Genomic DNA, 9,734 nt, shown 5'->3' with positions numbered 1-9,734 from the left:
TAGTTCATGAATATATGGTGATTTTGAATTTCATGCATGCCATGTGCTCTCTGTCTGGTATTCACTACATTGAGCAGCGGGCAGTTTGTGCAAAAATCTCAACCCAGTCACACTCAACCCTGTCATGTTTTTGATTGTAACGGGGTTGTGAGATTGTGATGGGGTTGAGATTTTAATACTTTGGTTGTTAAGTTATCCAATTATTTAAATTAATTATTATTATATTCAATCACCATTCTTATACTGCATGCATGCTGAATGTGATTCATGTTCCATGTTAAGGATGCGAGTAAGATGGCACCAACAACAGCAGCAGAAAGGCAAAGAAACTTCTACCTTTTCACTACAGAACTGGACAGAAGAGGATTCAAGGCTGGTTCTTGGAATTGTTTCAAGGCTAGTCATGGAAAAGGAGCACCAGATGGTGTTGGGGGAGCCTTAAAAAGAGCAGCTGACATGATGGTAGCAAAGGGGCATGACATCCCAGATGCAGAAGAGTTATTCAGGGCCTTTTCTGAAACAAACACAAGTGTGAAACTGTTCTTTGTGAAAAGTGAAGATGTTGAGGAAGCAATGGAGAAAATGCCAAAGCAGATACCAGCTGTTCCTGGAACCATGAGAATTCACCAGGTCATTACTGTAGCTCCAGGAGAACGGATGGTTCGTGATGTAAGCTGCATGTGCACAACACGGAAGCAGTTTAACTGCAAGTGCTTCAACACCAAGTGTTTCACTTTTGGCCAGAAGATAGAAACAGCTGTATCACAGACAGGTAGTGGGGGGAATCCAGAAAAAGAAATCCAGTGGGAAAGTCTAGAGCTGATTGGTAAATGGTGTATTCTCAGATATGACGATGATTTGTATCCAGGCATCAGTCTAAACATACAAACAATACAAGTCCAGGTCAAATGCATGCATCATGTTGGCCGCATCAGGATGATATCCTCTGGTACCTGTCTGATGATGTCCTTGAACTCATTCCACCCCCACGGGCTGTGACAAGGCGCCATGTGGAAGTCTTGAAAGAGGTGTGGAACCGACTCACAAGATGAATTCATGAAACAAAAGGCACATTCATGCATATATACAGACACACACACTGATGCAGGCACACACATGCAAAAACACTCTGACATGGACGCAGACACAGGCACTGATACAGACAAACACACTGAAATCGTTAACTGATTATTATTGTTATTGGTTCAACCAGTTCATCAAGTTTAATTGTATGTTATCGGAGCAAGGATGAGGTGACTTTTGGCACACCTCATGAGGCTCTCTTATGCCTAGACACACACACACACACGCATTATGTTACATTTGAGCAATTCACTTTACAATGTTTGTTAGTTGTTAATATGCTGTTGTGGTTGTTTTTACTTTAGATTAATAAAACTTAATTCTACTGCAATTTGTATCTGGTGTCCTTCCTATGGTTACAAAGTGAGATATAATGCTAATGGAAAGCCCTATACATTGAATTTAAGAGTAAACAACTGTTTATATGTAAAGCTGTCTCTTCAACCCTGTTACCATCTTCAACCCTGCTAGTCTCAACCCCATCACACCTACATTTTCATATATTATTTTCTTAAAATGTTGAAAAAATAATTTAATGTTTGGGGATTTCTGTCTAAAATACTGAGTGCTATCATATGATCATTGATTTTGATTACAATTCTTACTTAAACTAAATTTTTGATGAAAAATGACAAGATTGCTTTCACTCATTAGTTACATTTCAGGATTTAAGAGAGTAAAAATGTGTGATTTTATGTCATTTTTCTGTGTAAAATTATTGAATTAGTATGGGGACATCTAATTACTGTAAACATATTGATTTCTTTAGAAATACATTTTATGATAATAACAGAGAGCCTCCAAAGTGTCCATAACGGGATTGAAGAATTGCAGTCACTACATCTTGAAAATATGATCAATAATAAAAGAAAACTAATGCCTGAGATGGGAAAATGCCTTTTTCTGATAGTTAAATATATCCTTAATGATGTGGGATATACATATAAATAATACATTTTGGTAAAAAATGTGAAAACATCCAAGTCCAATTTTAACCATTTTCGTGGAATGACTCATTAACATTTATACAACAAGCTCTTCTTAAACACAGAACATTAGAAACTACATTTCATCATACAAAGAAAACTTGGTTTATGGATTCAAATTAGCGATCAAAGGAATTTTATTCACGCGTTCATACTGCTGTTCATCTCTCCCACAGATGTGAATTCATATTTTCATCTCAACAAGCTTCTCTGAACCTGCACATCTGCTTCAGCAACCAATCAGATCGCCGATGAGGACAGATGTTCCTCCAGATGTTTTCAGTTAGCATCAGACTGACAGAGCTCGCAGACTAATTTCAACTTCTTATTTTTAATTTATGTTGTTTAGAGACAGGAAAAAAAAAACTAACAAAAGCAGTGGTCCTTCACTTCAACCAAACTTTATTTGTCCAGCACAGAACAAATAGCTGACAGACCATCGGCCAATCAGCCGATCGCAGGTTTGATCATCAAAACAACATCAAAGAATTTAATAAAAAAATAAAAATACAAAACTGATTTTTTATATTCAGGCAAACAATGCAAAGAATAAATAAATCATTAAAAACATAGAGAAACATCAAAATCATAGAAAAGTTTTTTAAGATTAACCAGAAACTTGAAAGGGAAAAAAATCAAATGCATTAAAGCCCCTTTTTGAGCTTATAAACGAGCAAATCGAATGACCACAAAACATTAAAATGGTAAACTAACATTTAGAGAGAAAAAAGTGGAAAATTCACATTTTAATTTGGAATAAAAATCATTCAAATATGTTTAAAATTACTACAAACAAAAAGTAAAACATAGTTGTGACTCTTTAAAAACATAATAATTTACTGGCTTTGACCATAATTGACTTCATCGTGTTTTTCTGGCATGCACGCGCACTTCTGTACAGGTTCCCATCCTCTTACCTTACTCCAAGCAGAAAGAACCAGGATCCAGGACACACCTGAAAACCATCAGGCGTGACATATACCTGTTACACCAATCAGAAATAAGATGTGCAGTGCGATTGTGAGACACGTGGAGCTGCAGCTTAAACACAGTCTGTGTGGGAAGAAAGTTTTTAGACTTTTACTGAAGCAAAACTTGTAACAGCACAGACGTGAAACAAACGTACTCCACATTACAAACATATACATGTTACTAATGCATCATAATTATTGATGTATACATTTCTTACATCCAGCAGCTGTTCATAACTTATACTCGGTGGTTATCTGCACTCCAGGTAGTTTAGAGTATAAACCACAATATCTGCATCAGAAATACAGTAGAAACAGGAAGCAGCATCACGTAGAAATTTGCAAAGTACAGGTATGTTAAATCTGAGGGAAGTACTTGAGTAAATGTACTTGGTTACTTTCCTGCTGGTCTCATCTGAGGGGCTGTAACCTGGCCGCCTCCACCTGCGCCATGAAAACATTTGTATTGGACATGTGCAGCAAATTTCTGAGCTTTAAAGTAACAGAGGCTCATCAGGTCAGCTCTGATGTGCTTTGATCTGATCTTCACTCATTCATTCACCTGTGCTCACCTTGAACATGTGACTGGAGGACCCACAGGTATAAGATAAGATAAGCTTTATTAGTCCCACACGTGGGAAATTTGTTTTGTTACAGCAGAAAGAGGACAGTGCAAAGTTACAAAGCAAAAATTTGAAAAAACACGAGAATAGGATAAGATGATAAGAATAAGATACTGTACACAATAGAATAGAATAAAAATACTATATACAACTGAGTAAAATACAACGTTGTCGTGTTACTGCACATGTGTGGATGGGTGTGTTTGGTCAGCTGTGAAGTCTTTGTTGTGGAGTCTGACAGCAGTGGGGAGGAAAGACCTGCAGCCCCCCACTGTAGGAGCTGCTCAGTGCTGTCAGAGTCTCCTACAGGGGCTGGGATGTATGTTCCTAAAGAAGCACTGGTCAATCAATCACTGCTCACCTGCGAACGCCTCACTCCAGTTAAACTAATACCTCACCAACACATCGGACTTCGGCAGGTGATCAAGTTTCTGATTGATGACCTTTGATCTGGAGGAGCTCGTGTTTCCTCCACGCTCAGGTCAGAAAGGAAACGGATGCTGGAAATTTGGGTCACACCCAAACAGCAAAATGATTCCAAAGAGGAATCTTGACAGAGACGCATCGATCGACCGAGGGACTCAGACTGACAGCACACATAGAAACAGGAAGTGATGTCACTTCACAGGAGAAAATGCTGTTTTTTTCCTCACTGACCACAACTGAGACCCTCACAGGGTTTTCACTCATCATACATGACCAGTGTAAAATGTATTCCACTACATATTACAGATTACATGGCTCAACAGGTAGTTTGTAACGTATTGTGTTAAGTTATGCAATGAGAGTAACGTATTCTGAATACTTTGGATTACTTAATATGTAATCATGCTTTTTATAGCTACATGAATGTACTATTGCTGTGTGATTTATCAAATCAAATCAAAGTTTATTTATATAGCACATTTCAAAGACCGAAGTACACCAAAGTGCTTTCCATAAGATCAAAGTACAGATAAAATCAAAATATAATAAAATTATAAATATGAAAATATGATAAAATAGTTACATAATCCAATGCAATCCGGATGCAGTTTGCCCTAATTGACCTTAAATACAATGTCGAACATGTATGTTTTAAACGTGATTTAAAAGACTGAATAGAATCCGATGCGCCAGATATGGAAAGGAAGTGTATTCCATAACCTAGGTGCTGCAACGGCGAAGGCACGATCACCTCTGGTTTTCAAGCGAGACCTGGGTTGCACTAAGAGCAGTTGGTCTGATGATCTTAGTGCTCTTATGGGGCTATACGGGCAGAGAAGATCAGCTAGGTAATCAGGTGCCATGTTATTTAAAATTTTGTAAGTAAACAGTAAAACTTTAAAATCAATTCTAAATTTAATGGGAAGCCAGTGTAAGTTTGCCAAGACAGGGGTAATAGAGTCGTACTTTCTTGAGCCAGTCAAAAGGCGAGCTGCGGCATTTTGAACTAGCTGCAGTCGTTGAAGAAGGGCGAGTTGTAGGCCCATATACAAGGAGTTGCAGTAATCTAGCCTTGTAGTAATGAAGGCATGAATAAGTTTCTCCAAATCCTTGTAGGGAATATAAGATTTAGCCTTGGAAATTAGACGTAATTGATGAAAGCTGGATTTAACCACACTAGATACCTGTTTATCTCGTTTAAATGAGCTATCCATAATGACTCCAAGGTTCCTAACGGCATCAGTAAGATGGCTAGCAGCAGGACCAAATATGTCATTCAGCCGTCCTGAAGAAGTATCTCTGTCAAAGACGATAATTTCTGTCTTCTTCTCATTTAATGTAAGAAAATTTTGTGATAGCCATTCCTTAACATCCCTTAAACAATCAAGCAGAAGATGTAATGGGGAGGACGCAAGTCCTGTCAGATGGAGATAAATTTGAATGTCGTCCGCATAACAATGGAAAGAGACATTATGTTTAGCAAATATTGAACTCAATGGCAACAAATACAAGGAAAACAACACAGGGCCCAACACCGAGCCCTGGGGGACACCACAACGAAGGGGAGCAGGTGTGGAAGAATATTTACCTATCATTACTGAGAATGACCTATTAGAGAAATAGGATTTAAACCATGTAAGGACAGTTCCTTTTAGGCCAACTACTTGTTCAAGCCTTGTCAAAAGAATATCATGGTCAACAGCATCAAATGCTGACGTCAGATCCAGTAAGACTAAGATTGCGGGACACCCCGTGTCAGTAATTAGGAGCAGGTCATTAAAAACCCTTAATAATGCAGTTTCAGTACTATGACGCTGTCTAAATCCAGACTGAAATTTTTCATATAGACCATTTCTCTCTAAATAAGCCTGAAGTTGTTGAAGCACTATTTTCTAGGATTTTTGACAAAAAGGAAGTTTAGAAATCGGTCTGTAATTCGCTAGCGTATTATGATCAAGGCTAGCTTTCTTTATAACTGGTTGCACGACTGCGTGTTTAAAGGCAGTCGGAACACAGCCAGATGACAATGATAAGTTCATTAAAAGTAGGATACAGGGCCCGATGGTATCGAACGCCTCCTTAATTATGCGCGAAGGGATGGTGTCAAGCAAAGAGTTAGAGTTTTTCTGGGTGTTAATTAATTCTTTTAACGTCGTGAGTGATGCCAGTTCAAACTGATGGAAGGCAGCTGAACATACTGAGATTGGGGCATGATTTACAATCAGGGGGTGTGAAGCCCTTAGCAGTGAAATTTTATCTACAAAATAGTTCAAGAATTTCTCACAAAGGGCCGGGGAGGCATCCATCAAGACGTCAGGGCAGGGATTAACCACTGAGTTGAAGATTTTAAATAGAACTCGAGGGTTATGACTGTTAGTTGCAATAATATTTGACAAGAAGACGCGTTTTAGCCATTTTAGCGGCCTTCTGATATTTGGACCGGCTCATGTACAGGATGTCTAAAGACACCTGGAGTTGATCTTTCTTCCATTTCCTCTCGGCTCGGCGACAATCACGCCTGAGGGCAATGGTAGATTCATTTAACCAGGGTTGACGCGAGATTTTACGGCGCTTGGTCTTTACTGGAGCTACAGTGTCCAAGATGGAGGAGCATGTAGAGGTAATAAAGTTAACTAAACCATCAACCGAGAGGGAAGCATTACTAAAGTCATCATAGCAAACTGTGTTAGTAAAAGCCTCGGAAAAGAGGGTAACAAACTCCGAATTAATCAGGCGTGTTAGGCACTGTGGGCCCTCAAAGTTCAGATCCAGGTTACATGACTGGACGTTAAACATAACTGGGAAATGGTCCGAAATCCCAGCATCTTTAATGTCAGTGATGGAAATATCCAGGCCGTACGACAGAACCAAATCCAGCATATGCCCTTTAGTGTGAGTTGGTTGTTTAACCCACTGAGTAATATTAAATGAGTCAATGAGGGATAAAAATCCTTGGCGAGGTGGTCAGCCTCACAACATAAATGAATATTAAAATCACCACAAATAAGAACACGATCATTAAGCATGAGGATAGATCCTAGAAGGTCAGCGAATTCACTGATAAAATCCTTAATACATTTTGGAGGGCGGTACACTACCACACAGAGAATCCGAGAGGAACCAAGCAGCTCCAGAAGTTGTACCTCGAAGCTGGAGTATGAGGCAGAGGGCAATAGTTGCACTCTGAGTTTAGTTCGAAAAACCGAGGCTACTCCTCCACCCCTGCCCACAGTCCTAGGAGTGTTAAAGAAGGCGCAGTCTAGAGGGAGAAGTTCAAAAAGGAGAGGACTCACCGGGCGGATCCAGGTCTCCGTTAAAACAAAACGTCCAGCCTTGAGGCTAGGAAAAGTCATTAACAATAAAGGACTTGTTCGCCAGTGACCTAGTATTCAGTAGTGCCATCCGAAGAACGTCGATTGTGTCACTCCTAGATGCACGCCCCAGCTGGCGGAGATTGGTGTAATCCACTCCTCTTCCAGTATCCCGCTTCAAACTCCAACCGAGTGGAAACTCTGCTGGTTGTACCATTGGGGCTAGCTGGCCGGCATAGTGAATCCATCGATAGCGACACTGTCTGAGGGTATACTGAGAAAGCCAAGAAGCTTCTGAAATGGAGCGGCAATTAACCACTCCAAGTGCTTTTAAATGGGCTTTGATTCGAACGCGAACACCACTCCGTCTGTCCCGCTTTCTATGCCGTTTTTTGATTTATTACTATTACTGAAGGTTACTCGCCATACCAATACCAACTAGATTTTTAAATCTTAATATAAAATGAGTAACAGTAGGGTGGACATTAGGTAAGGCTGCACTTTTTGCAATGATCTCGTATAGAAAACTATTTCTGTATCAGTAATATGTTTTCTTTTTGTCTGCAAATAATCAGTTCCACATGATTATTTGCAGTTAGCAGGTTGCTAATGCTATCAAGTCTAAAAGCAGGCTATAAATACGTGGAGATCCTGAAGGCGGCTCCAACAATGATCAGATTATATTTTAAACATTTGTTCAGTTCTCTTCCAAACCCCAGCAGCTGTCTGTTGTAAGTTTGACTGTTTACTAAAATAAAAAGAAAAAGAAAAGTGTTCTAACAGCTTACCTGTTTGTTTTTATTCAGGCATACATGTGTACTAGGTTTATTAAGAGAGATGAAGCTTGTGTTTCTGTCATGTAGTGATTGTGCAATAAAGACTCCAGAGCTGTGATGTCATCAGCTACACGATCACGCTGCGTTCTCGGGAAGTCAAGACTCCTGTGTGAACTTACAAAGTCCGGACTAGCGGGAACGCGAGAACGGACTCATGTACTTGAGTATTTAGAAACGGCCTAACAGTCTGCAGTCTATGAACCAACCTCAGCTAACACCTCAGCGAGTAGCCTTCAGTAACAGTAATAAAAAAAAAACTAGAAAGCGAAAATTTCTGAAGAAATTTTATGTGTGCCTATGCCGCTGCTAATCTGTGTAGTTTGCCATTCTTACGGCTGCTTAGGGCAAAACTCAGAAGAGCAGCCATTCTCCACCATGAACTATGGTAAAAACAAACACCGCTCACACTTCACAGATGACAGCTTACAGTTTTGTGTAAAGATGAAGTTGCTTTGTACAGCCCCGATTTGCAGACGCTGTGCACAGAGGTTCATGAGCAGAAGTCCCCATTGTACCACGGCAGACCCGACAATGTTTGCACGAACACGCTTTGAAGCATTATGTTATGGACCACTTTTCACACATGGTTGGTGTACCCACACAACCGGCTGTAGCTTTTCAACTCACAGCCCGACACACACCCAAAAACAGCCGAGAGAGCACAGACAACGCCCGAGAGGCGTGATTGCAGATGCCGCTCAGGTGGGTCCACCTCCCTGCAGCGGCACTGCAGACCACGCCCGCCACACACATCAAACACGTAAAATAAATATTTATGCACTTTTGCATTCACTTTTTGTCTTTTGTTATTTTTACACAGTGTTCTGAATGATGAACAATGGTCTACAGCCAATCTTGTGTATTATTATACAAACTTTGGTTGTAAGATTCAGATAACTATTTAATAAAAGCTAAATATTTTATATGAGAGTAAGAAAGAAAAGTATATCTTTGTGTCCACCTTTCTCTGTTAATGGCCTACCTGGCCCCCTGGCAAAAGCTTTGCTAGATCCGCCCCTGCACAGTTACCAGCTGTCAGCTACACAAAAAAGGAGCTTGGTGTTTACAGAGAGTGCAGAATTATTAGGCAAATGAGTATTTTGTCCACATCATCCTCTTCATGCATGTTGTCTTACTCCAAGCTGTATAGGCTCGAAAGCCTACTACCAATTAAGCATATAGGTGATGTGCATCTCTGTAATGAGAAGGGTGTGGTCTAATGACATCAACACCCTATATCAGGTGTGCATAACTATTAGGCAACTTCCTTTCCTTTGGCAAAATGGGTCAAAAGAAGGACTTGACAGGCTCAGAAAAGTCAAAAATAGTGAGATATCTTGCAGAGGATGCAGCAGTCTTAAAATTGCAAAGCTTCTGAAGCATGATCATCGAACAATCAAGCGTTCATTCAAAATAGTCAACAGGGTCGCAAGAAGCGTGTGGAAAACCAAGGCGCAAAATAACTGCCCATGAACTGAGAAAAGTCAAGCGTGCAGCT

This window comes from Oreochromis aureus, linkage group 13, assembly GCF_013358895.1.
Source record: "Oreochromis aureus strain Israel breed Guangdong linkage group 13, ZZ_aureus, whole genome shotgun sequence".
Lineage (NCBI taxonomy): Eukaryota > Metazoa > Chordata > Actinopteri > Cichliformes > Cichlidae > Oreochromis > Oreochromis aureus.
The sequence above is the reverse complement of the archived record's forward strand: the minus strand, read 5'-3'. Positions refer to the sequence as shown.